Raw genomic sequence first — 24237 nt, 5'->3', positions numbered from 1 at the left:
ATCACTGACAATCTCCTTTCTTTCAGCATCTATGTTCAGTGTTAGTTTCCTATGTCTTCGTGGAATGTAGAGTAAAATACAATATTGAAAAAGTGATTTAATTAACTTCAGTATAGTATAACTGCTATATGTAGCATTATCTCTGTGGTTCTATTTTAAAATTTTGTACTTTGTTTTTTTTCTTTTTTCCTTGTTTTGCTCCATTTAAAGTAATTTTCCTTAGTAAACTTTTCTCCACGAAGTTGGATATATACATCTTTTTCAAATTCTATTTTAGATTTTTTTTTTCTGCTGAGGAAAATTGGCCCTGGGCTAACATCCATGACCATCCTCCTCTACTTTATATGGGACACCACCACAACACGGCTTGATGAGTGGTGCAGAGGTCCGCACCCGGGATCCGAAGCCACGAACCCTAGACCACCAAAGCAGAGCGTGCAAACTTAACCACTATGCCACCAGCCTGGCCCTTATTTTACAATATTTTTAATATGAGAAATAAGAAGAACCCAGAATCTGAAGTCTTGCCTCACTGCCTCCTCAATGTTAGATGAAAAATTAATTAGTATTTTACTTCTTTTCTTCTTCTCCAAATCCAGTGTCTCTTTTCTCCTAATCCAGTATAGATTAAGCTCTTGGTTGAAGATGGTTTTAAATTTTATGCACATTCTTTAAAGTAGTTTGTGTTCTGCATTTTTTAAAAATCACAATAACACAAAGTGCTGAGACAACTGTTTTAATTTTTCAGTGTTCACTTCTTTAGTACAGCGCTTTTTTTTGAAACCCATCAACCTCAAACTTGATTATGGATCTGAATTATCTAGAAGGCTTGTTAAAACACAGAAGGTTTGCTGTACCCCACCCCAAACATTCTGATTCAGTAGGTCTTGGGTGGAGACTAGCATCTCCACATTGTGATTCAAAGCTCCTCTGCCTAACATTCCTTATTTTTTTTCATTTCAGAGGCAGTAAAATCCGTATCTGAGTGTGCAGGCTGTCCCTACCCAATCCTTTGATTTTTCACAGGTGTTATGCCACAATAATCTTCTTGTACTCCTAAATCCACCTCAGCATTTGGAGGCCCCAACTGACACAAAAACGTTCTTCATTTTGCTTCTGAAAGGAGTGCTTTATTTTGAGAAATGTGACACAATCTGCAATAAGTTTAATGTGGATGCTGTTCTCTGCTCTTTAGACATTGCAATTTACTGATACAACACCTGCAATTTACTTATACAACACCTGCACCATTCTTCCTTGTTCTCAGTATTTAATGCTCTAACATTGGAAACACATGGGGCTTCTGGACATTCTGGACACTCTCCCTTCTTCAAGTTTAATTGATCATATCACACCTGAACTAAGTTGAACTAAAGTTGGCCATATCATGGCTTGTCACATGGTGATCAGGTATATGTGTACTATGTGTGCACCTCACAGAAACAGAATGTTCCTGGAGTGTGCATCTCAATGATTCTTCCCCTAAAATTTGATTAAATATGTTCTAAATAGAGGTTCTTAGTTTCAGTTAAATGTACCTAATCCATACATACATTACTGTAAAGTTTTCTATATCTTAAACTTATTTTGTTGAATAGCGTGTAAATTATTTCTATACCCCCAAACTCACACGTTTGAGTTTAAAATTTATTTTCTTTTCAAGTTAAAGAAATAATTTTTATTAAAAGAAAGAAATGCAAAGAAGTATCCAAAAGAATGAAATACTAGGAGTATGGAGGACTAGATACCTCAAAGGGGTTTCCCTCCACATAACACTATCTTCCATAAAATATAATGTTATTGCATTCTTGAGTTCACATGATGTAAGCCAAGTCTCAAAGGACAGAAGAAGGAAATTGTAAGCACTAGACAAATTTGGATTCACCCAGTGGTCAAAGGCCAGTATGATCCTCTAATGAAAGGATTTGTCTTTGAGTCACCAGTGACTTGAGGGAATGAATCTGGGACTCACAGATTAGTTGTGAGTCACACAAAAAAGGCATTTAGCGTGGTGTCAACTCACATGACTGTGAGCAGAAACCAGTGACATTCTTCTCTGGAGGAAAGAATCTGAACTAAAGCCTTACATTCTGTACACATTAAAATCAGACAAATATGAGCTCATAATCAAAGTTCTCCAAACAAATAAGGAATACATGCCATTGTCGATAAGAGTCATAAGACATAAGAAAATTAAAAATAAAACAATAGATTTAAACACTAAAACCTTCACTATTAGACTTACCAACTTCAAGATATAAAATAACTGTGTATAAAAAATGGAACAACAAAAATGGAACAACAAAATCAAACAGGAGACTCTAGAAATGATATGACATATTTGGCAGAGGTCCTTATAGAACATTAAGAGATTAAAAATACATAACTGTTGAGTTTTAAAACTTCATAGATGGGTTCTACAACAGAAGAGAGAATAGAAAACCAAATTTGAATTCTGAAGGAAATAGAATGCAGCATAGAAAGACAAGGAACTAAAAAACATGAAAGATAATTTAGATATGGAGATGATGAGAGAGAGTAAAGAAAAAGGAGAAATAAAGTACTGTACAACAAAAACAAGTGAGTCATGAGGGTAAAACTGAAAGTTAAATGGTCTATAAATTTCTCAGGAGATGAGAAACTATATCCACTTCAGGCAATGTGGGCTGGTGGTACAATAGAAGTAGAGAATATAACTCTCACCCAAATAGAGGATATACAATAGAATATGGAAAACAAGTATAAATCAATAAATTTTAAAGGGAAATAACATAATAAAACTTGTGGAAAAAATAGAAGGAAAACATATAGATAGTGGGAGCAAAAGAAGTATATAAATAATCACAACAAATGTAAATGGAATAAATTCTCGAGTTAAATACAGATTGTTAAATTTGATGCGACAATGATAAATTTAGCTGTATCTTGTTTACAAGACTTGTGAAAACTAAAAAACATGGAAAACTAGAAATTCAAAACAGAATAGAAGATATAAAGATATGCTAGGAAAATATCAATCAAAAATCAACCCAGGGTAGCTATAAAAATATGAGATAAAACAGATGAGGAAAAAAGCATCATTAGGAATTAAGTGGTTAATCCCCAATGGTATATAAGTTCAACTTATCATGAAGATATAGTCGTTATACTACACACGATGTCATGTGAAGATAATATAGCCTCAACTAGGAAAGGAAGGAGGAGAAGGAAGAGAAGAAGGAGAAGATAGGAAGAAAAAGTCGGAGGAGGAGGAGGAAGTACAGGAGAAGGAGGCAGAGGACGAGGAGAGTTAGACATAATATATCATCATAGTGAAGAATTTCAACTTTCCTCTGAGACAAAGAATAACATATATCTAATAATAGAGTGTTTGAAAAACAAATTAGCAAGTTGGATTTAATGGATACACATCGAACCCTATACCCAACAAGTGAAGAACACCTATTCTTCACAGGGACACGGGGAGCATTAACAAGCAGTGAGCATGAACTAGGGTACTAATCAATCCTCAAATAATAGAACACTTGAAATAAGTACAAGTGAATGCTCTATTTTATTCTTGATGCTATTACAAATCCCAGGCAATAGAAATGCAGAGAATTTTCTTTGGCTTAGGTGTTATTTGTGTTTAGAAATTTTGTAGAAAAGATGAAGACAATATGGGCTATCAGGAATAGGTACCGTTAAAGAGGTTAATGATTAATTTTAATTTTATATTTTTAAAATAAGAAATGGATGAGAAGCTTTTTAAACTTTACAATGCTCTCTCTCTTAGATTCCTAAGTGTTGCTAGTCCTTTCAGTCCTTCTTGATTCTTTCAATTGTTCCTGCCTGTTGATGATTCCTCCTTCATTGGATCTCTGAAGTTCACCTTAGTTTCCTGGTTTTGATGGTGGCAGACGCACAGGTTTGAGGGGACAGAGGTTAGGCAATTTGATTGACAGCCTTCTGTTGCACCATTCTCATCATGCACGTCATGCGTCTATGCTTGTCATGTATCTTTCAGTTGCAATTATTCTTCCTCTCCAGGGCTTTCTCCAATATCATGCTGATATTGTTGCTCTTCTAGAAAGGATTTAATGGTGTGCTCATATAAACAAGCATTTTGGATCCTGAACCAAAGAGCCATTTACAAGTCTACTCTGAATGTGATCTGTTTTTCCATTCATTGTACTTTCTTCTGTGTATTTAACCCGTTTCTTTCATGAATGTGGAATTCAGTAAGGATGTTCCACAGCTGGAGTCATGTTATTTTCTTTAGTTATAAATTCTAAGGCTTCAGGAGTGCCATCTGTTGCCACAGACATTCGAGTCAATAGCAAATTCATTTTAATAAAGTCATTGTATTGTGTTTGAAGGAAATCATTTTGAGTATTTTCCCTAAGGATCCTTATCCTTCTATGCAGGTTTCAGTACAAGAACTACCAGTATGTTCTGTCCTTGGTTTTTGCCATTGAGGAAATCAACAGGAACCCTATATCTTGCCCAACATGTCTCTGGGATTTGATCTCTATAATGCCCTGCCCAGTGAAAGGAAGACATTGGAGAGTTCCCTGATTTGGCTCTCAGAGTTGGGCAAGGACATCCCTAATTACGACTGCAGGAGAGAGAGTAAGTCTCTAGCGGTCCTTACAGGAACCACCTGGGCAATTTCTGCCCAGATTGGAACACTGCTGGAACTGTACAAATTTCCACAGGTAAGACTGGGTGGGATGGGGAGAGATGAAACCACGTCTCCTTTGGTGCCATTCTCAGGGGCTTAAAAAGGAAGAGAGGAGGAGACTGGGTTTGTGCATCTCTCAAAGGATATGATCTCAAAGGGTCCGTGTACAGGACCTTGATGAAGTATGACATTTCCTTTATTTGGAGTAGAGAGAAGGTTGAGGGAGAAGGAGACAAAGCAGTTTCCTGGAAGTCTGACTGATCTTATTTTATAGAAAGCTTTCAGGGAGTGGAAAATGATTAGAAAATGAAATGAGCAATTGTCCCCTTCTACCACTCCAGGTGTTGCTGAACAGCCTTCAGGACTGAGAGTGTGATTTTTGCCAATCCCCTTCCTCATATTGCTTCCAATTGTCTTTTCCTTTTAGCTTACCTATGGTCCTTTTGATCTTACCATGAATGATGATGAGCAGTTTCCATCTCTCTATTAGATGGCCCCCAGGGACACATCTCTAGCCATTGGCATGGACTCTTTGCTGCTTCATTTCAGTTGGATCTGGGTGGGGCTGGTCATCAGGGAAGACAAGAAAGGTGTTGAGTTTCTTTCAGACTTGAGAGGAGAGATGGACCGGAATGGAATCTGTGCAACCTTTGTGGAAATGATTCCTGTGACTGAAAGGTCATATTACTCAAGGACATGGCCATAGGATTTGCAAGTAGAGGAAACAGAAGGGAATGTGGTTATCATTTATGGTGATCCCAACTCTCTCATAAGCTTGAGCTTTTATACTTGGGAGTATTTAGTGATATGGAAAGTCTGGGTCACGACATCAGAGTGGGATTTTATCCACAGTGAGAGAGATTTCATCCTTGACTCATTGCATGAGACTCTCATTTTTTCACACCATCGTAGTGAGGTCCCTGGCTTTGAAAATTTTATCCAGACAGTTAACACTTCCAAATATCCAGAAGACATTTACCTCACTATGTTGTGGTTTCCCTTTATTCCTTGCACAATTTCTGAGTCTTACTGTAAAACACTGGAGAATTGTCCACCTAATGCCTCCTTAGGATGGCTGCCTTGGCAGATTTTTGACACAAGCATGACTGAATGGAGTTACAGTATGTAAAATGCTGTGTATGCTGTGGCCTGGAACCTTCACAAGATGCTTCTTCAACATGCAGAAATGCAGCCAATGTGAAGTGTGGAAGGTCTGGTGTTTTGTCCCTGGCAGGTAAAGTCTCTTTGACTTAACAGAATGTACACTCGTAAAAGTGACTTTCTTATGTTTCCACAGGTGCTCAAACCAAGCAGTTAGGATTCTTTCTCCAAGAAAAGCACAAGAGTTTCTATACTTGTTTCACTCTCTAGGAGGTATATCTAGTCCTGGGTAGTAAGTCATTTACAAGAAGGTTCTAGTGGCAACGAGGAAGTGAGCTATGAGTCAATATCAATGCTTTGTGTTACAAAGGATCCCAACATCTTGCCTGCCTAATGTTTCAATAGGGAATATCCTGTCTTCTCCCATGAAGCTCCTCAATGACAAGAAGAAGAGAACTTGTCCTTTATGTGCCTATCTGGTGCTGAACATCATAGTGAATACTTTACATAAATGATCTCATTTAATTCTGAAACAACTTTAGGTATTGCTAACATCATTTTGCAGATTGATGGTCTGGGAAAATTCAGAGAGTGTATGAGCGTGGCTAGATTGGACTTTGTACTCGAGATTTGTCTGAATCCTATCACCACTGATCATCTTGATATTCTTGTCTTTAGGCATTTTCTCTTGAAACTAACTGATATTTTAGAAACATTATGATATTGTAGTTCTCCATATGATTTCATTTGCTTTACTTCATTGGATACTTGTAATAAAGGTACATTATGAAGCAAGGATTACAGACAATGAAAGGCTGTCCTCAATTCAGGGTTTTTCTCTTTAACACCTGGGCCCACTTCACCACATGATGATGTGTCTCTTTTAGCTGCACCCCTTTCTGAGGAACATAGAATTTAACAATCCTGCTGGTGACTCAGTGAATTTGGCTGATGAAGGAAAATCAGATTCAGAGTAAACCATTCTCAACTTTTGGAATTTTCCAGAAGGTCTAGGACTTAAGGTGAAAGTAGGAGAATATTCCCAACATGCTCCACGTGGTCAAGAATTGTCTTTGTCTGAGGAGGTGATTGAGTGGGACACGGGAATTACTGAGGTGGCTTGAACCCAATCACAATTACTTACACCACACATGAATAACCAAAATCTTGTTGGAGTTTTGTGTCCCCTCAGAGCTTCATAAAGGGCCACATATGGGAATTTAACAATTCACTTCCAACTGAAGTAATTTTTTCATTTACCAACAATCCAAGATGGAAGCAAGACCTTCATAAGCAAAAGATTGCAAGTTGTTGAAGGTTCAGAAAGTGGTTAGTAATTTTAAGGAATAATTTTTTTAAAAAAATTAAGTTATGTACATGTTTTCTAGAGATAATGTTATTGCACACTTAGTACACTACAGTATAGTGTAAACATAACTTCTTTATGCATTAGGAAATCAAAAAATTGGTGTGACTCACTTTATTGCAATATTTGATTTATTGCGGTGCTCTGGAAACAAACCCTCAGTATTTCTGAGGTGTACCAGTGTTTTATATCATACAATAAGCATGGCGTCCAACCAATGAATTGGATTTAGATATTTCAAGATTAAGTTTGTTAAGGCCCAATACTCTAAAACACTCTAGTTACTTCAAAATTAGGTAAAAGTCACAGCTGTTACCAAGTGTTATCTGATTTTCTCCAGACTCCACACTCTGCACGCAGTGAGAGTTGCAGTCCGGGACTCAGGAAGAGCCCTCAAGAGAGCAATGCTGCCTGTTGTTTTGCTTGCATTCCCAGCCCAGAGAATGTGACTTCCAATGAGATAGGTGAGTATATGCCTTGCAGCGACATTCTCCACTTCTATTTTTTTTTTTTGAAGGGAAACATTTGTCCTGAGCTAACTAACATCTGTTGCCAATCTTGCTTTTTTATTATTGTCCTCAAAACTGTAGTACATAGCTGTATATCCTAGTTATAAATCATTCTAGTCCTTCTATGTGAGCCACCACCACAGCATGGCAATTCACAGAGAGATGGTGTGGTTCCATGACCAGGAAACCAACATACGCCACCGAAGTGGTGAGCACTGAACTTTCACCACTAGGCTATCAGGGCTGGCTCTCCACCTCTCTTTTGTATGCACGGTTCTCCCAAAGAAACGGAAAAGCTCTGATGAGGACTGCAGTGTCAAAATGTTGCCTTCCTCCATTTAGTAATGTAACTTTTATAGCCAATAATATTTCCTCCCAAAATGATACTCTCTCTCTCTACCTTGAACTAGCTTGCTTGTCTCATTTTAGCATCATTACAGGCATTATGATCTCAAGGAAACCCTTTACGACCACTCCACAGTAACTAACTTAAATCTCTCTCATGGAATCTAACACATGGTATTCTAAGTCCTTAATTTTCATCTTCTTTAAAGCTACATTTAGATCACATTGAACAAATCTTTATTTTTCCAGTGTCTGGTGCTGTTCTTGGCACAGAGCAGGAGCTCAGAAAGGTTGTGTTTGATTTAAGAAGTAAGTATTTACATGGTGTACAATGAGCTTATGGTACAGCTTGTTTTCTGATCTCCTCCAGTTCACAGGTGAGTAGGGGAGACAACATGCAGTGATGTGAATTCAAGGTGGTGACATAGGGCTGCAATATAGGTACGCAGAGACCCATGGGATGAAATAAGTGATAGTATATATGTTTGTGGGGAGGGAAGTGTCATGGACTTCTTCATAGAGGCAGTAGCATTAGTATTATATCAGACTAATGAAGGCGAATTAAATTCTTGGTGGAATTCTTAGAAATGGCAGAAACTGACAAATTAGCCCTGCATTTAATATTCTAGGGAGCTGAGAAAAGGTTCAACATGTGTAGAACACAGACAATGTGGGTTTGGGAGTTGGGTCATGAAGTAGAAGAGGGACGGAAAACCAACCCTGAAGATTTTTCATACAATAATTAACATCTTGGAATTACTCAGATTTATGATATTAAATGGTGCAATACTGGAATCCCCTCAATGGTGGCATTATCTAATTTTATTTTTGTGATTGATGTGAAGCTTAATTTCACAACATCTTTTGTATAATTTCAATTTTTTTGAAATGTACTGAGATTGATGATATAGTCTGGCATATCGTCAATTTGGATAAAGCTTCCACGTGCACATTTGGCGTGTGGTAAGTTTGGGTATATGTTCCATATGCACATCTAAAGAACACTACATCCACTAACTTCAATTCCTACATGCTTGGAGATTAATAAATACACTTGTAAACAACCGATGATTAATGAGTATACTATGATGGAAATTAGAATGTATTTCCAATTAAAAATACTATTCATCAAATCTTATGGGGTGGAGTTAAATCTATCCTTAAAGAGAAATGTATAATCCTAGATTATATATATTTATATATTATTGTGTATATTTAAATAAAGAAAGGTTGAATTTCTAAGTTCTAAGCATTCATCACAAACTATAAAAAGAGCAGAAAAGTAAACACAAGGAAAAGAGAAAGCACAAAATGATAAATATCAGAGGAAGTGTTAACAAAATAAAAGACAAACATCAAAAGGATAAATAAAACTAAATTAGATTCTAATAAATGACAAATATGCTCAATAAAATCCTAGTACTAGTGTTCAAAAAAAGAGAAAAATTGCAACAAAATAATACCAAGGCTGAAAAGGGAGTAATCTGTTCAGATCATATGGAAAAATTTTAACATGAAGAAAACATAAATAACATCATGTTGATACAATGAAAATTTAGAGGAAATTCACAAATTTCTAGGCAAATAAAAGTTACCAAACTGCCTCAAGAAAAAATGAAAAATCTGAATATTGCCATACCTATTACAGAAATTGAGACCATCCTTTAAAACATTTCTACAAACTTTTATTGTAAGCTATTTATTTGGTACAAAGCTGATGAATCTGCCCAAATATTCAAGAAAAAAATAATATACATCTACTCAAACTCTTCCAGAGAATAGGAAAAACTGAAAACTTTTTGACTCACTTTGAGAGACGAGATTAACATTGCTACCAAAATCTAACAAAATCATTGCAAGAAAGGAAATTACAGGCCACTCTCTTTCTTGGATTAAATTCATTTATACTAAAAAAAAATCAAATCAAATCAAGGTTCCAAATCTAGCCATATTTTATAAGAAGGACATATCATGACCAAATTCGGTTCACGCAATGTAATTCAGTACACTAATCTCTGAAAAAAGAGAAATAATAATCTCAATAACTGTAAGAAAAGCTAGTAAAATTAAACACCTATTCATATTTTAAAACAAACAACAACTACAGAAACAACACTTACCAAATCAGGAACAGAAGGAAACTCTCTTACTCCCATACACAGTATTCACAGAATGGAACTTCATGGTGCACTGTTGAAAGCAAGGATAAGAGAAAAATGTTCAACATCATTGCCTCTATAAGCCGTTAGACTGGAGGTCTTGTCTGATACAATATTGGCAGGAAAAGAAATAAAAGGAATAATTTACTTCAAAGGAAGAAGTAAAATTGATGTTATCTTCACATGATATTATAGTATAAATGTAAAAACCATATAAATTAAGGTATTAACTGAGTTTATTGGTGGCTGAGTACAAGGTTAATATAGAAAGTTTTGCTTCCATCTACCCGTCATAAGCATTCAAAATTTAAATTTTAAAAAATGACATTTACAACATCTTAAAGTATGAAGTACCTAGAAATAACTTTAATGAGACTTTCCAAAGATTTTTGTCCATAAATTTATAGAACAGCATTTAGAAAAATGGAGGAAGGCTGAAAGAAGTGGAGGGATAAATCAAATTCGTGACTGAACAGACTCAAAATTCTACAGATATCAAAACTGTCCAAATTAATCTACAGCTTCCACAAAATTGCAGCTAAAATGCTGACCCGTTCTGTGGAAATTACAATTGATACAATTCTTATGGAAATGATAAAGGAAAAACTTAGCTAAGAAAATCTTGAAGACAAAGAATAGAGTGGGAGGACTTACTGTACCTGACATCAAGTATTATAGCATCACAATAGAGGAGGTTCATCAAGAGGATAAACAAGTAAATCAACGGAACCAAATGGTAAGTTCAGATACAAGCTGCTCATATAGGGACTCGCGTATAGACGTCTGATTTACAAGGAAACACTGAGGAGGAATGGGAAAATGAAAGACTTTTCAATAAACCATGTTGGGTAAATTGGCTGTCTTCATGGAGAAGACAATGACTCGCCAACCCTAACTCACACCATCCACAGAAAACGTTATCAGGCAGATTGTAGTTCTAAAAGTGAAAAGTGAGGGAATTTAAAGGGACATAAAGAGGAAGGAGCAATGCCCCTGTAGAAGGAAAAAGCATGTATTGATACCTGCAGGGATGAGTGGGCACGGAACAGTTTCAGAACCACATGAAGATTTGGGAATCTTAAAAATCAGAGCAGAGGTAGTAGAGGTAGGCAAGACCAAGGTTATACAGTCTTTTTGGTCTTCCTAAGAGTTTGTCGGATTTTTTAATGGAGGATAAACATGATCCCACTTACATGTAAAAGTGTCACTTGTGATGCAGGACAAGGGCAGGGAACCAGAGTAAAAAGATCTTGTGGTAACATAGGAGAGAAGTGACTAAAATCTTAACAGAAGTGGTGGAAGTGAAATCAAGATGAAATGTTTTGGAGATCATTTTAGATGGTAGAAATGGTCTCATTTTGAAACTCCCGAGGAATGAGGTCTATGACTTGGTCATCTCTGTTTCCCTAGAATGTAGCATATTATCTGGCTCATGGAGGTTTTCCAATAACTGCTTGCTCATTGAATGAGTAAACCTAGGCCATAGCTTACAGGGGTATAGCTCAGAGAGACAGGGAGGACATTTGGTTTTCTGCTGAGAAAAAAGTGCTTTCATGAATATGCAAGATAAATACTGAGAAGGATAATAGCTTTGCTTACTTAATCATAAATAAGATGGGCAGTATTAACTGGGAATGGTTCTCTGTAGAGCATTCTGTTATTTGATGCCTGGAGCAACAAAGGAAGATAATTGGCTAAACTTACCCAATGCCTTCTTTGGGGGCATGCAAATGAGAGAGAATGACTGAACCTGGACTCAGGACACTTTGCATCTCTCCCCAGACATGGATCAGTGTGTGAAGTGTCCAGATCATCAGTATGTCAACAGAGGGTGAGATTGCTGCCTCAAAAAAGCTGTGACCTTTCTGGCTTATGAGGACCCCTTGGGCATGGCCCTGGCCTGCACAGCTCTGTGCTTTTCTGTCCTCACAGCTGTGGTCCTGGGGGTCTTTGTGAAGCACCAAGACACTCCCATAGTCAAGGCCAATAATCGGACTCTCAGCTACATCCTGCTCATCTCCCTCACCCTCTGATTCCTCTGCTCCTTACTCTTCATTGGTCGTCCCAAGACAGCCACCTGCATTCTTCAACAAATCACATTTGGAGTTGTATTTACTGTGGCTGTTTCCAGTGTCTTGGCCAAAACTATGACTGTGGCTGTGGCCTTCAAGGTCACTGCACCAGGGAGAAGGATGAGGCAGTGGTTGGTGTCAGAGGAACCTAACTTCATCATTCCCATCTGCTCCTTTATCCAGCTGAGTCTCTGTGGAATCTGGCTGGGAACCTCTCCTCCCTTCATTGACACAGATGCACACTCTGAACACCGCCACATCCTCATCGTGTGCAACAAGGGCTCGGTCACTGGTTTCTACTGTGTCCTGGGATACCTGGGTTCCTTGGCCCTGGGCAGCTTCACTGTGGCTTTCCTGGCCCGGAACCTGCCTGACACCTTTAATGAAGCCAAGTTCCTGACGTTCAGCATGCTGGTGTTCTGCAGTGTCTGGGTCACCTTCCTCCCCGTCTACCACAGCACCAAGGGCAAGGTCATGGTGGCTGTAGATGTCTGCTCCATCTTGGCCTCCAGTGTGGGGCTATTAGGCTGCATCTTTGCTCCCAAGTGCTACGTTGTTTTCCTAAGGCCAGAGAGAAACACATCAAATGTATTAACGAATAAAACACATTCAGCGAGAAAATAATCGAAATGTAAGTTATTTTCATAGGTCACAAGAACTTGCCTACACTTGAAAAATAAACTACCACATTTTTGCAGATCCACTTTAAGTACCAACTAAACTTACCTTATATCTCCACTTAATTTTTTGCTTTACGTTTCTTTTGGCTTTGTACAATTTTCCTCGGGCATTCAAATGAACAAATACAAAAACATTCATACTAATTCTCCTCTAAAATTATGTGTGAAAGATTGCGAAAATGGCCACACATTAGTCTTCTCCCACTGTCTCTTTGGTCGTAGCATCCCACGTGGACTCTGGGTAGACTTGGCCTTGTAACTTGCTTTGGCCAATGGGACATTAGCAAATGACATAAGCAAAGGCATGAAAAACACTTGCTCATTGTTGGTACTTGTCCTTCTCTGTCTGCCCTTGGGAAGCCTGAGGCCATCAATATGTGAATGAGTCTAGATAGACTGCACATCTCCATTACTCCAGGTGAATTCAAGTCAACAATCAGATATGTGAGTAAGGCCGTCCCAGACCAGCCAATCCCAGCTGAGCCACCAATAGGTCCAGATCAAAATAACTGCCCAGTTAGCCCACAGAATCTTGAGAAAAAATAAACTATTTTTATTTGAAGCCACCAAATTTTAGGTTGGTTTGTTATACAGCAGAAGCTAACTGATACATAATTCTACCATTTATATATGTCCTCTCATTATTTGTGTAATTATCACAGATTTCTATTTCTTTATCCAATATCATAGACTGGAATATTTTTCTCTAGATTAAGTTTCTGAAAGAAAATCAGAGACCATATCATGTTCCATCTTACTCTTTCTCCTTCCTCTTTTCAACCAAACATCTTTAAGCATATATATTAAGAATAGCTTCACTAATTTTAAGATTATGGATATTCTTCTATATTGTCATCCACCACTGTTATACGCAGGGGATTTTTACTTTTAATTTTAGCCCTTATAATCCATTTGGAATGATTTACTTGTGAATAATGTTAGTTGATGGTCCAATGTTTTATTTTACAAATAGATATCTTTTAGTCTATAAAACAAACACTACATCATTTTAAAAGTTGATTTGAAGCATATGGAATCTGAATAATGTTTGGAAAATTGATATCTTTGAAACACTGTTTTCAATCACAAGTATAGTATATCTCTCCATTTAATCAGAGCTTTTACACACTTTGTATCTCTTTATAATCTTCTTCATATAACTAATGTGTAGTTCCAATTATTTTAACTACTCTTCTTAAATCATTCATTGCTCTTATGAATGGAATAATTATTTACATGTTTAAACTAATTCTTGCTCATGTAACAGTATTTTTGATGGTTCATATAGGAATCTAGCTTCCTTATACATTACTGCACTTATTTACCAGTTCTAAACTTTATAAGTTATGTCCCACTAAAATAATAGATTTTCTCTTCTTCTCTAATATTATTTACCTCTTATTCTGTTGATTCTCATTTTTTCATGACTGTGCTCTCCAGTGCCACACTGAATCACAAGTGTTTGCCAGGAGCATTTTCCTCTTCTTAAGTGTAGTGTAAATATCAGATAAATTCCTTGTCAGGGCAGAGCAGACATCTAAGGGAGAAAAAGTAAAAACATGAAGGGGAATCATTTCTGCCTGGAAATCAACAGACTTGCTTCTCTTGGCTGTTTGGAGCTGGAGATCTTATGACAATGTGGCCAGCTGAGAATCAGAGGATCTTTCTCTAGTCCCAGGAATTAGTCTTGGTCAAATCTCTCAACCTCTTTAGACCTCAGTTTCTTCACCAGTAACATGAAGAGTTGGACGAGTCTTTTTGAGTTCTGAAATCCAGTGACAACAAGATACCCTTCACCCAGATGCACTTGACAAAGACCAGAGAGAATTTTCACTTGTCTTCTTCTGCATCAACATTATTATCCATATCACCCCTTAAAGACATATCAAATGTCTACTTTCGCATGACACTGATAAAACAGGTTCCATACCAAATCGCTGTTCATTGGGATAACAAATCTATAGTTAATTGTTTAGAGGTAAGTATAGAGATGGGCCCTGCTGGAAACAGCAATCAATGGGCCAAAAAGTCTTGCTTTATTTTACAGCAAGGCTGTAGAAACACTCCCTAATACACCAGAATGCTTAAGTACTTAGAAAGTATGAAATAAATGGGAGCCTTGTATCCATGGTTACAAGCTAATAAGGATATGATTTTTAAAATTTTGTTAATGATGCCATTTGCCTGCTATGAGGCTGTTCTCTGGTGAGTAAACAGCAGATGTATTCAAGACCACTTTCACTCCTTTAATAAATATTTACTCAGCGCCTACCACTTGCTGCACGATAGCAGTGATCTACCCTAAGAGCATTTATATTCTAGTAGGGTGACACAGACCATAAACAAAAAGAGAATCTTGAGGTGATCAATAAAGTTACATATACGTCAAACTTTTTTCATTCTGGACTATTATTCACCCTTTCCCTTCTTTGACTGTTTACCAGAAGTCTAATCATGGACTTGAAAACCCAGAAAGCGTGGGTCCCAACTTTCTTCTCGCAACACCCCTGTTTCAAAGACATAGTGTTTATCATCTGAGAGTATGTCTCTTTAAGAATAAGTTCTTATGAATCAGCATTATTTCATCACTTTCGTGAGAGGACCGATGATATTATGAAGGGAAAAAAATATCATATGGGATTTATACTTGAAATGATGTTTCCACTCTAATTGTGTTATTTAATGTGGTGTGATTTGGGGAAAGTCAGTTACTCCTTCAGAGACAGTGGTAATAATACCCTGAAAAGCATTCTATAGAGATTAAATGAAACAAAGTATGAGAAACTGCTTTGTAAATTGCAAAGCAATCTATTTCAGCTTATTTTTTCTAATAATATTTTCATTTATCCAATCCTTTTTGACTCTAACAAACCTGCCTAGACTTTTGTCATTTATTCAACAATAATAATGGGTCAAAATGGTTGAATATTAGAAATTTCATATGGTTCAACTTAATTAATAGGCCATCACAATATTTAATTTGGTTATAATTACAGTTAAATTTTTCATGATGCCTTATCATGTGCCAGGCACTTTCTAGGCATCTGACATGTATTCACTCATTTAATCCTCACAACAATGCCATGGAGACAATACTATTAACCTCTATTGTATGGATGAGGAATATTAGAGGTTATATAATTGACCAAAGTCACACAGCTGGTACACAGGCAGTCCACCTCCAAAATCTCTTTTCGGGATCCATTAGAGGTTGTGGCACTTACATTGTAAAAGGATCACCTTGGTTCCTGGTTGGCGAATGGATCAGAGGGTACTAAGGAAGAAAGCACATGGCTACTGAAATGATCCAAGCAAGCAATTCTGAATACAGGATTTCCTTCCTTTTTAAGGCTGAATAATATTCCATTGTATAGATGCCCCAGATTTTCTTCATCCTTTCACCCACGGGTGCACAATTAGGTAGTTTCCATCTCTTGGTTATTGTGAATAATATTGCAGTGCATTTTGTCAAATGATTTCCTGGCACTTAGTGAGTTTGAAAAAATTCTTCTTATACACATTAGTTACTGTAATGAACTACCTTTCTAAATGTCTAAAGTTTAAATATTTTTCATTCTACAGAAATACCTTGCCTAATCATGATTTGTGTTGTTATCAGTTCATGAATGATCTAAGATTTTTGTACAAAAATTTGTTATAATGGCTTTTTTGCATGTATTCAGGAACCTTGCATAATATGGGTATTGCCTGATTCTTGATTTTTAGTAGAGTTTTCTAGTAAGCCTTTGGCATAGGAACCATCTTTGTAGATGTGAGGCAGACAGCAGAAAAATAATAAAGTGATTGCTATATTTAATTATATCAAAAGAAAACTTTCGTTTTGCTAAATTGTTTTTACACAGTCTTTGCTTATTTGTAAGAGTGACACATATCATTTTATTAATGAAAAGAAAATTCAATAAACAATTTTAACATAAAACAATATCTATTGAGAACTTATATGAAAATTTTAGCAATATGCTGTCGCCAATTTCCTCATCTGCAAAATGGAGATAGATAATACCATCTTCCTTATGGGTTGCTGTGAGAATACTCAAGAGTAATGTATGTAAAATGCTTATCAACATGTGGATTGGAAAGTGATGCCCCATTCATTTTTCCACAGGGATGATTACAGCTTTTTTAATGCTTGAAGTCTGTAGTTTTCAAAATACGTTCTACTCTTGTAAAGTGAATCCTTTTTACAAATTCTTTGTAGAGTTTGATGATCCCTTTGGAATACAAATTCAGGCTCCCGTGTGTGTGCGTCTGTGTGTATGTATACGCACATCTCTCAAATAATACTCCAAGCCTTATAATGAAAAGCTACCTTCCCCACTCTTGACTCTGGTTCCAAAAACAATTTCTTTAATTTTCTGGTTGAAAATCTATATTTCTAAATTAGCTACCCATACAGCTTTTTCATTTTTCAGCTTTTGACTATTTATAGTTTATTTCTTCTCTGAAAAAATCAGCACGAAGAGTTCTTACATATGTTAAAAACATAATTCCCCTTGCCCAATATAACTATTTAATGAATTAGGATAAATCAAAATTCAATGTCTACTGTTTTATGACATAAGTGTTTACTATTTTATAGCATATGAATCTTATCCAGAGATGTGCGACGTCAGATAGTATGAATACATTTTCTTTCTCACTTTTTCCTTTGACCTTTTAAATGGTAAAATTCTCTTGTTTCTTTGTTGTCTTCCTATGGATTCATCACTGGTTCATCTCCTTCCACCAGAAATTTAAATCTCTTCTCATTAACTTCTGATGCATGAGACAATTCATGGGCTTCAGGTTTTGCTTGGGGACATCCCTTTTGGGCTTGAACATATACACAGTCCCACATATACACAGTATGTCTGGAAGGATAGAGGAGGAAAGGATGTTTATCTCTGTGCAAAAGTCCCGGGAGACAGTGGTAGAGTGAGAATATTTTATTGACTTTGCACCACTCTTTGAAGGTTTCCTATACGTGCATCTACAATGTAGGCCTCCCTCCCCCCAGATTTTTAAAATTAAAATAGCATTATATCCTTATCTACTGGCTTGGAACAGCAAGTTGTAGAGAAATGTGAATATATGATCCAATTTTTTAACGAAATTAAGAACAGGAAACACACAAAAAATTTAGAATTCTGAATATGGGCACATCATTCTATGAGGCTGTGTAAAGGTGGGGAAAGGAATGAAGAACAGCTGTTCAACATCCAGCTACCTGTACAGTCCAGGGGTCCACGGAAAGCCTCGCCTCCAGCCACGCCCCTGGAGCTGATTTCCTCCCCCTGTGAAGTCTGCCTGAATTATTCCAGCCACACCCCCGCCTCTTCCCGCCCCTGGAACTGGTCTCTGCCCACAACGTTTGGGCCTGCCTCCGCCCACAGCCTGGTCCCGGCTCATTGCCTTGCCTGCACCCTTGTTCCCGCCCATAAAACTGCCTCCCCGGCCTGCTGTCACTCACAGCCTTGTCCCGCCCACAGCCCGCCCCTAGAACTGGTTCCCGCACACAGCCCCGCCCCTAGATTTTGTCCCTGTCCCTGGTGGTGACCCAGCCCGCTTTCCAGCTTCTCACTCACTCTAGAAACTAGACACCTCCTGTGAGGCTGGGGTGCACGGCCTCGCCCCGCCCGCCACCTCAACCCGCAGCCCCCAAACGTTCGTTCTCCCCGAACGCCCACCCGAGACCGGAACCGGAAGCGCGGGCGGCGGCATGGATGGAGCGGGCGTTCTGTGCGGTGTGTTCCGTCTTCTCGGCGAGGACGGCATTCCCGTGGATGTTCGCCCTCAGGGGCGGGGCTCGGTGAGCGGCGGGCGGTCCCGGCTCCAGTCGCGGTCCAGGGAGGGGCCTGGGCGGCGGGCAGCCCTGTCAGGGCCTGGCGTCCCTCCGTCCTCCCGGAGCCCCGTTTCCCCAGGGCTGTTCGCTAGGGCCCCCGAGGCTGCTCTTCCTCCTGGCTCCGGGCGCCACCGTCCCCTCCTCAGAGTCCCCGTCACCGTCCTCCGTGTGATTTTGTCCCCAGGGGGCTTTAGCCGCTTCTGGAGGCAATGTTTGGGTTGTTACTAATGGGGGCGCTCCTGGCATCTAGAGGGAGAGGCAGGAATGCTGCTCAGCGTCCTCCAGGGCCCAGGACGGCTTAACAGAGAATTATCCGGACCCAAATGTCAGTTGTGCCGAGGTTGGGAAACCTGCTCCAGGGCCTGAAAATCTCCCGAGCCCTGAATGAAGTGTGGAAATTGTTGACAAGTCAGCGAGTCCCTTACAGGGTCCCTAAATGACAAGCTTGTTTAAAGGGTCCAGAGTCACCAAAAAGTCTCTGTCCAGCCAAGTGAGTTGAGTGACTCAAGTGCACACAGCACGAAGCTGCTTTCTCCCATCTTGGGGAGCAGCAGACGGCTGGATAGGAATCGGGAAAATCCAGCCACAGCCAACACTTACAGTTAAATCAGTAAATACAAAAAAAGAAAAGTGAATGGGGTTGGCCTTTCCATCCAACACCCTATAAAAGGCCTCAAAAGCTTGTTTGCACTTTTTTTCCCCCCTCAGACACGAAAAGCATCCGTGGACCTCAAGTTTGAGGTGAAACCAGGCTCAGGGGCCACCTGTCCTCGCTGATCCATGGATTTCTGTGTGACCAGGTGAGTACCCTGTGGACCTGGTACCAACAGGTTCCGGCAGCCTCCACTGTGCAGAAGACCTGCTAGTGAGCTTTCCTGGGCTCGGGTTGTCACCACCTGGAGTCACTGAGAGTGAAGGTATCTTGAGAAAAATTATTGATGTTTGATGGATGGAAAGATGGTAAACTGTGTGTGGTTCTGTGTGGTAAATATTTCAGTAAGTACAGTTATATGCAAATAAAAACATATGAAACAAACCTAAATAACTGCAAATGTGTATCATAGTAGAAAATATAGATTTACTTGCATTGCATAATACTCAAAAGTCAGGATTTATATATAATATAACTACAGAAATGTTTTGCGTGTGTATGTAGTATTAGAAGACATCCCATGAAATATTAGCAGCGATACTCAGCAACATTCCTTAGACCCATTCAATTTGATTTCTAAAGTCCTATAAATCCTCCACATAAATTTGAAATAAAGGAGCATTCAGGGAAAAAAATGATTGGAACTTCTTTGTATTAATAACAAATTTAAAATTGAATTTGCCAGTAACCAGATTCATTTTGAGCATTTTTTTCTTTATGACATTCCAAATCATTTGGAGGAGTACTAAGCAACACTGTAGATTGAAGGGAAGGGCGCTAGTCTCCAAAAAGACTGTCCTCTCCACCTTGCCTTGTAAAGGGAATTAACTTTGTTTCTTGAAACTTTTCTGAAATAACGGTCTGGTGATTCATGTTGCAGAGAATCTTGTTAAGTAATTTTGTATTTAGTTGTTGACCTCTACTAATTGTGTGTGTATGTGTGTGTGCCTTTTTCATTCTAGCTTTCCTGTGATGTTCTTGAGGGGAATGTGTGCTTGTCATGCAATAGATAGTCTCTGAGTGTATAATTAATGGTGACCAACCATCCTCGTTTATTCAGGACAGTGGGGTTTTCCAAGACACAGGACGTTTAGTGTTCAAACCAGGACAGTCCTAGACAAACCGGGATGGTTCCTCATCTCATGAGCCAGGCCCTGGGCCACATGCATGGGGACCTGGAGAACCAGAGAGACCTTGTCCCACCTCCATGGAATTTATATTGTATTTGGGAATTTGGATTTTGAAAAGTTAATGATGAGAGTGATGTGGGAGTTTGGCACAAGGTGAATCAACCTGAGGGGGCAGAGAAGCCCTCTTGAGAAGGGCTGATATTTAGCTTGAGAGCTGGAGTTGGGACTGGATTTAGCTGGTCGGAGGGTTAGACTGGAGTGAGGGTGTGGGAGTGTGTTCAAGAAAACGTTTCAGGCAGAGGGACCCGCATGAGGACACCCCTGAAGCAGAGAGCCTGGTGTGTCCATGAACTGAGAAGAAGGATGGCTGAGCCGAGTCAACACAGGGGTAGGGGTGTGAGCCACACTGGCGAGGGGGGACAGGCAGGACCAGATCAAGGGTGACTGGGACTCTGTTCTAAGACCAGTGGGAACCCTCTGGAGAGATGCGAGTAGAAGGATGATGTGATTATCGTTTGGTCTAAGCATGTGGGTTAAAATGGACTTCATGTTTAAGAATGAAGACTTAATAGGCAAGATGGGAGGTGCTGGCAATAAGATTAAGAATAAGATGATTGTTCCCTAGGCCTGGGTGATGGCTGTGGAGTAGGAAAGAAGTAGAAAGAAAAGACCTTGGAGTGTAGAACCGAGAGAACATAACGGTACTTTCTTGCCTGCATGTGTCAGATGGCACAGGGCACTGACTGTTCTCGCTGTTGTCCGTGCAGACCTGCAGGCGCCCCCTCACCCAGGTCTGTGTGTTCACCCCTCTTTGCCACTCACAAGCCCCTCCTCCACATCCTAAAAGAAGTCAGGCCTTACTTGTGAGGGGGTTGTCTCACACGGGAGACACCTAGGAGAGCCCCTCCAGGCATCAGAGCAGCCCCTTCAGCATCTCCATTACCCTCCTCCCTTCCCCTCTCTCGCTTTCCACACCCAGAACGACCCTGCTCAGTATTCCACATCCCCATGATCTTCCTCCCCCAGGCTTGAGAAGGGTGGGGCAGCCACTGGGGTGGACATCATGTGCACCGTCCACTCTGACCCCAGCATGTCCCGGGCTGGACAGAGAGTGACTCTACTGGGAGCTGAGCCATGAGACTCAGCGCGTCACCCACCTGGGCTCCTTCACCCTGGACTGGGACAGCCTCTACGTCAGTGGTGAGGGGCTGTGCTACAGCCACACTGTCTCTCCCAGTCAGAGTTCTGTGTTCCCTCCGTTGCTCTAAAGTGAGCTATGATCCATCTCTCTATCCTCCTGGTCTGGGTTCAGTCTTCTCATCACTGTGTGATCACTGGGTCCAGCCACCTTCCATCTCATTGCCTTCCCCTTGAACACCCCTCCACTCGTCCCCGCTGCTTTCCCCTCTGCTTTTCCCACAAAGGTCCCTACATCCTTCCTCTCCCTTAATTCTTTATGTTCACTCCAACTCTTGCTCAGCTCCTCTCGCCTTCTCTCCACAGGTTACACCTATGGAGCCGTGGCCCCGACTACCAACAGTGAGTATTCCTGGCCCTGATCTCCTGGGTCCCATCTGCATTTGGAGTTTGGGAGCACTTGTTCTCCTTCACCTGCTGTCCTTGGTGAGGGAAGGACCTGGAAGGGCCCTAATTCATCCCTTCTCTCCCTCCCGGGTTCTGGTGGAGAGTCCCAGCCCAGTGTGAGAAAGCCTTAGACACAGACATGTTCTCCACCACATTCTGACCCCACGTGGTTTTCACTTTAATTCTGCTAAAGCGCCGCCCTTGGTCCTCCTTTTCCAGGTATCCCATCCATCTGCCCATTTTTCTGCCTATCTGTCTCTCCTCCGAGTTCAGTCACTCTTGTTCACCTATCTCTCTCTCGGGCTCCTCTCATCCACAGGCTTGCTCATCCCTCTACTCACACAGTCACCCATCCCCTCACTCTCATTTATGCTTCACCTGTGAATGGTGGTCCTGAGACAGCCAGTGCTGGAGCCCGTGTGAGCCTCGGGGCTCCTCCCACTCTGTCCCTCCCTGATGACAGCCCTCTCCACAGCTCCCGAGCTGGCCACCACGTCCCTGCATACTTGATCATCACCTGTGCCACCAGAAGCCACCACAGGTATCTGGGGGCCCCTTTTCCTTACCAAGAGAAGCTCTCTGGCCCCACTCCCCATGAGCCAGGTGTGATCCAGGAGCTGGGAAACCAGGGTGTGAAATTCTGGTTTTAGGGCAATCATGCTGATCACAAAGATTATACCAACGATTTAGTCTAAGGCCAGCCCTCAGAGAGCCCCTAGTCTTGTGAAATTAACACACCATTATAATACAATGTGGAATATTTCGGGGAGAGGCACCTGGCATAATTTGGAGGGGAGGAGCTTGCTAGAGAAAGTTTCACCAGAATGAAGTCTTTAAGAATGAGTAGGAGGGACCCTGGCAAATAGAGGACGAAGGGTTTTCCTGGCACAGAGGATTCCATGAGCAAAGGCTCCGGCCCGAAACAACATGCCGTATGGGGAGAATTAAAACGAATTTGGGTTGCATGAAACATAATGTTTAACCCGCAGTAGATGGATAAAATGAGACTGAAAGGTGAGCAGGAGCCAGATTGAGTAGAGCCTTGAGTGCCAGGTCAAGAAGGTTGAACTAAACACTGAAGGCCATAGGGAGCCATGGGTGGTACTAGAGCAGTGGTGGCCCTAGTGAGGTATTCATTTCAGAAAGATTCTTCTAGTAGTCCATGTAGAACATCCTTTAGACAGAGCATCCAGTGAGCCTGCTGGGGTGTTGGTCCGGGTGAAGGAAGTTAAGACCTGAGCTAGGACAGGAATGGAGAGAGAGAGTGTATGTGAGGACAAGTGTGCAAGGTGAATGGGTGTTACTGGGAGGGAGGAGGAGCTGAGCAGATATGCTGGTTCTGACTTGGGTGACCACACGGGTGGGTGATGGTGCCACTGGGACAGAAGACGACAGATTACAATGAGTGCAGGACTCTGGTCTAGTCTCAGGCCAGCTTTTAGAGATGGCCATCACTCTCCCTCTCGTCTTGCAGCTTTGGGGCACAACCTGAAGACCCTCACAGTCAACGTCACCATCTCCACCCTCCGGTATTCATCAGACATGAGCAACGATTAGGCCACGTTCAACTTCACTGAGAGGGTCCTGCAGAGCCTGGTGAGACCCTGGTCCCAGCAGCTCCTGGTGGGTTAAATCCCACCCAGCCCCTCCTCCAACCCCTGTCCCTCCTGCTCCTCCTCCTCCTACTTCCTCCCCAGCTGGATCATTGTTCAAGAAGAGCAGCCTGGGTCCCTTCTACTCAAGATGCTGACTGGTCTCCCTCAAGTGAGACCCTCCCCTGAGCATTTGCCCCTAATGACCACTTTTGTGACCACCCCTCTCTGTCTCCACACTGTCCTCCCATTTCCTCCTTCCTGTTCTGGCCCCCAACCCCAGAGGTCTCAGGACCTCTCTCTAGAGTCCCCACATCCCTCTCTCCCCAGGCCTGAGAAGGATGGGGCAGCCACCTGTGTGGACGCTGTCTGCACCCACCACCCTGACCCCGTGGGCCACCATGCCTCTGTGCTGGGAGCTGAGTGTCTCCACCTGTCTGCTCTTCCTCTCGGTGGCTCCAGGCTCTGCAGCCCAGAGTTTATCCATCAAGAGAGAGCACCAGCTACATTTCCGCATCATCAGCTGGAACCTCAGCAACTCG

The 24237-nt window shown here is 40.7% G+C and overlaps 1 long non-coding RNA gene across 2 annotated transcripts; it reads left to right on the top strand.

Annotated features, from left to right (window-relative positions):
- The first annotated feature begins 19450 nt into the window (after positions 1–19450).
- Positions 19451–23644, top strand: LOC131399332 (uncharacterized). 2 transcript variants are annotated; one of them, XR_009217099.1, is made up of 3 exons: positions 19451–19537; positions 22023–22058; positions 23578–23644. It is a non-coding gene; the product is annotated as an uncharacterized LOC131399332 (long non-coding RNA). The 2 variants fall into 2 exon arrangements; XR_009217100.1 differs by lacking the exon at positions 23578–23644 and adding an exon at positions 22423–22550.
- Positions 23645–24237: the final 593 nt, after the last annotated feature.

The sequence above is a fragment of the Diceros bicornis genome, chromosome 37, assembly GCF_020826845.1.
Source record: "Diceros bicornis minor isolate mBicDic1 chromosome 37, mDicBic1.mat.cur, whole genome shotgun sequence".
In the NCBI taxonomy this organism is placed as follows: Eukaryota; Metazoa; Chordata; class Mammalia; order Perissodactyla; family Rhinocerotidae; genus Diceros; species Diceros bicornis.
The sequence above is the reverse complement of the archived record's forward strand: the minus strand, read 5'-3'. Positions and strand labels throughout refer to the sequence as shown.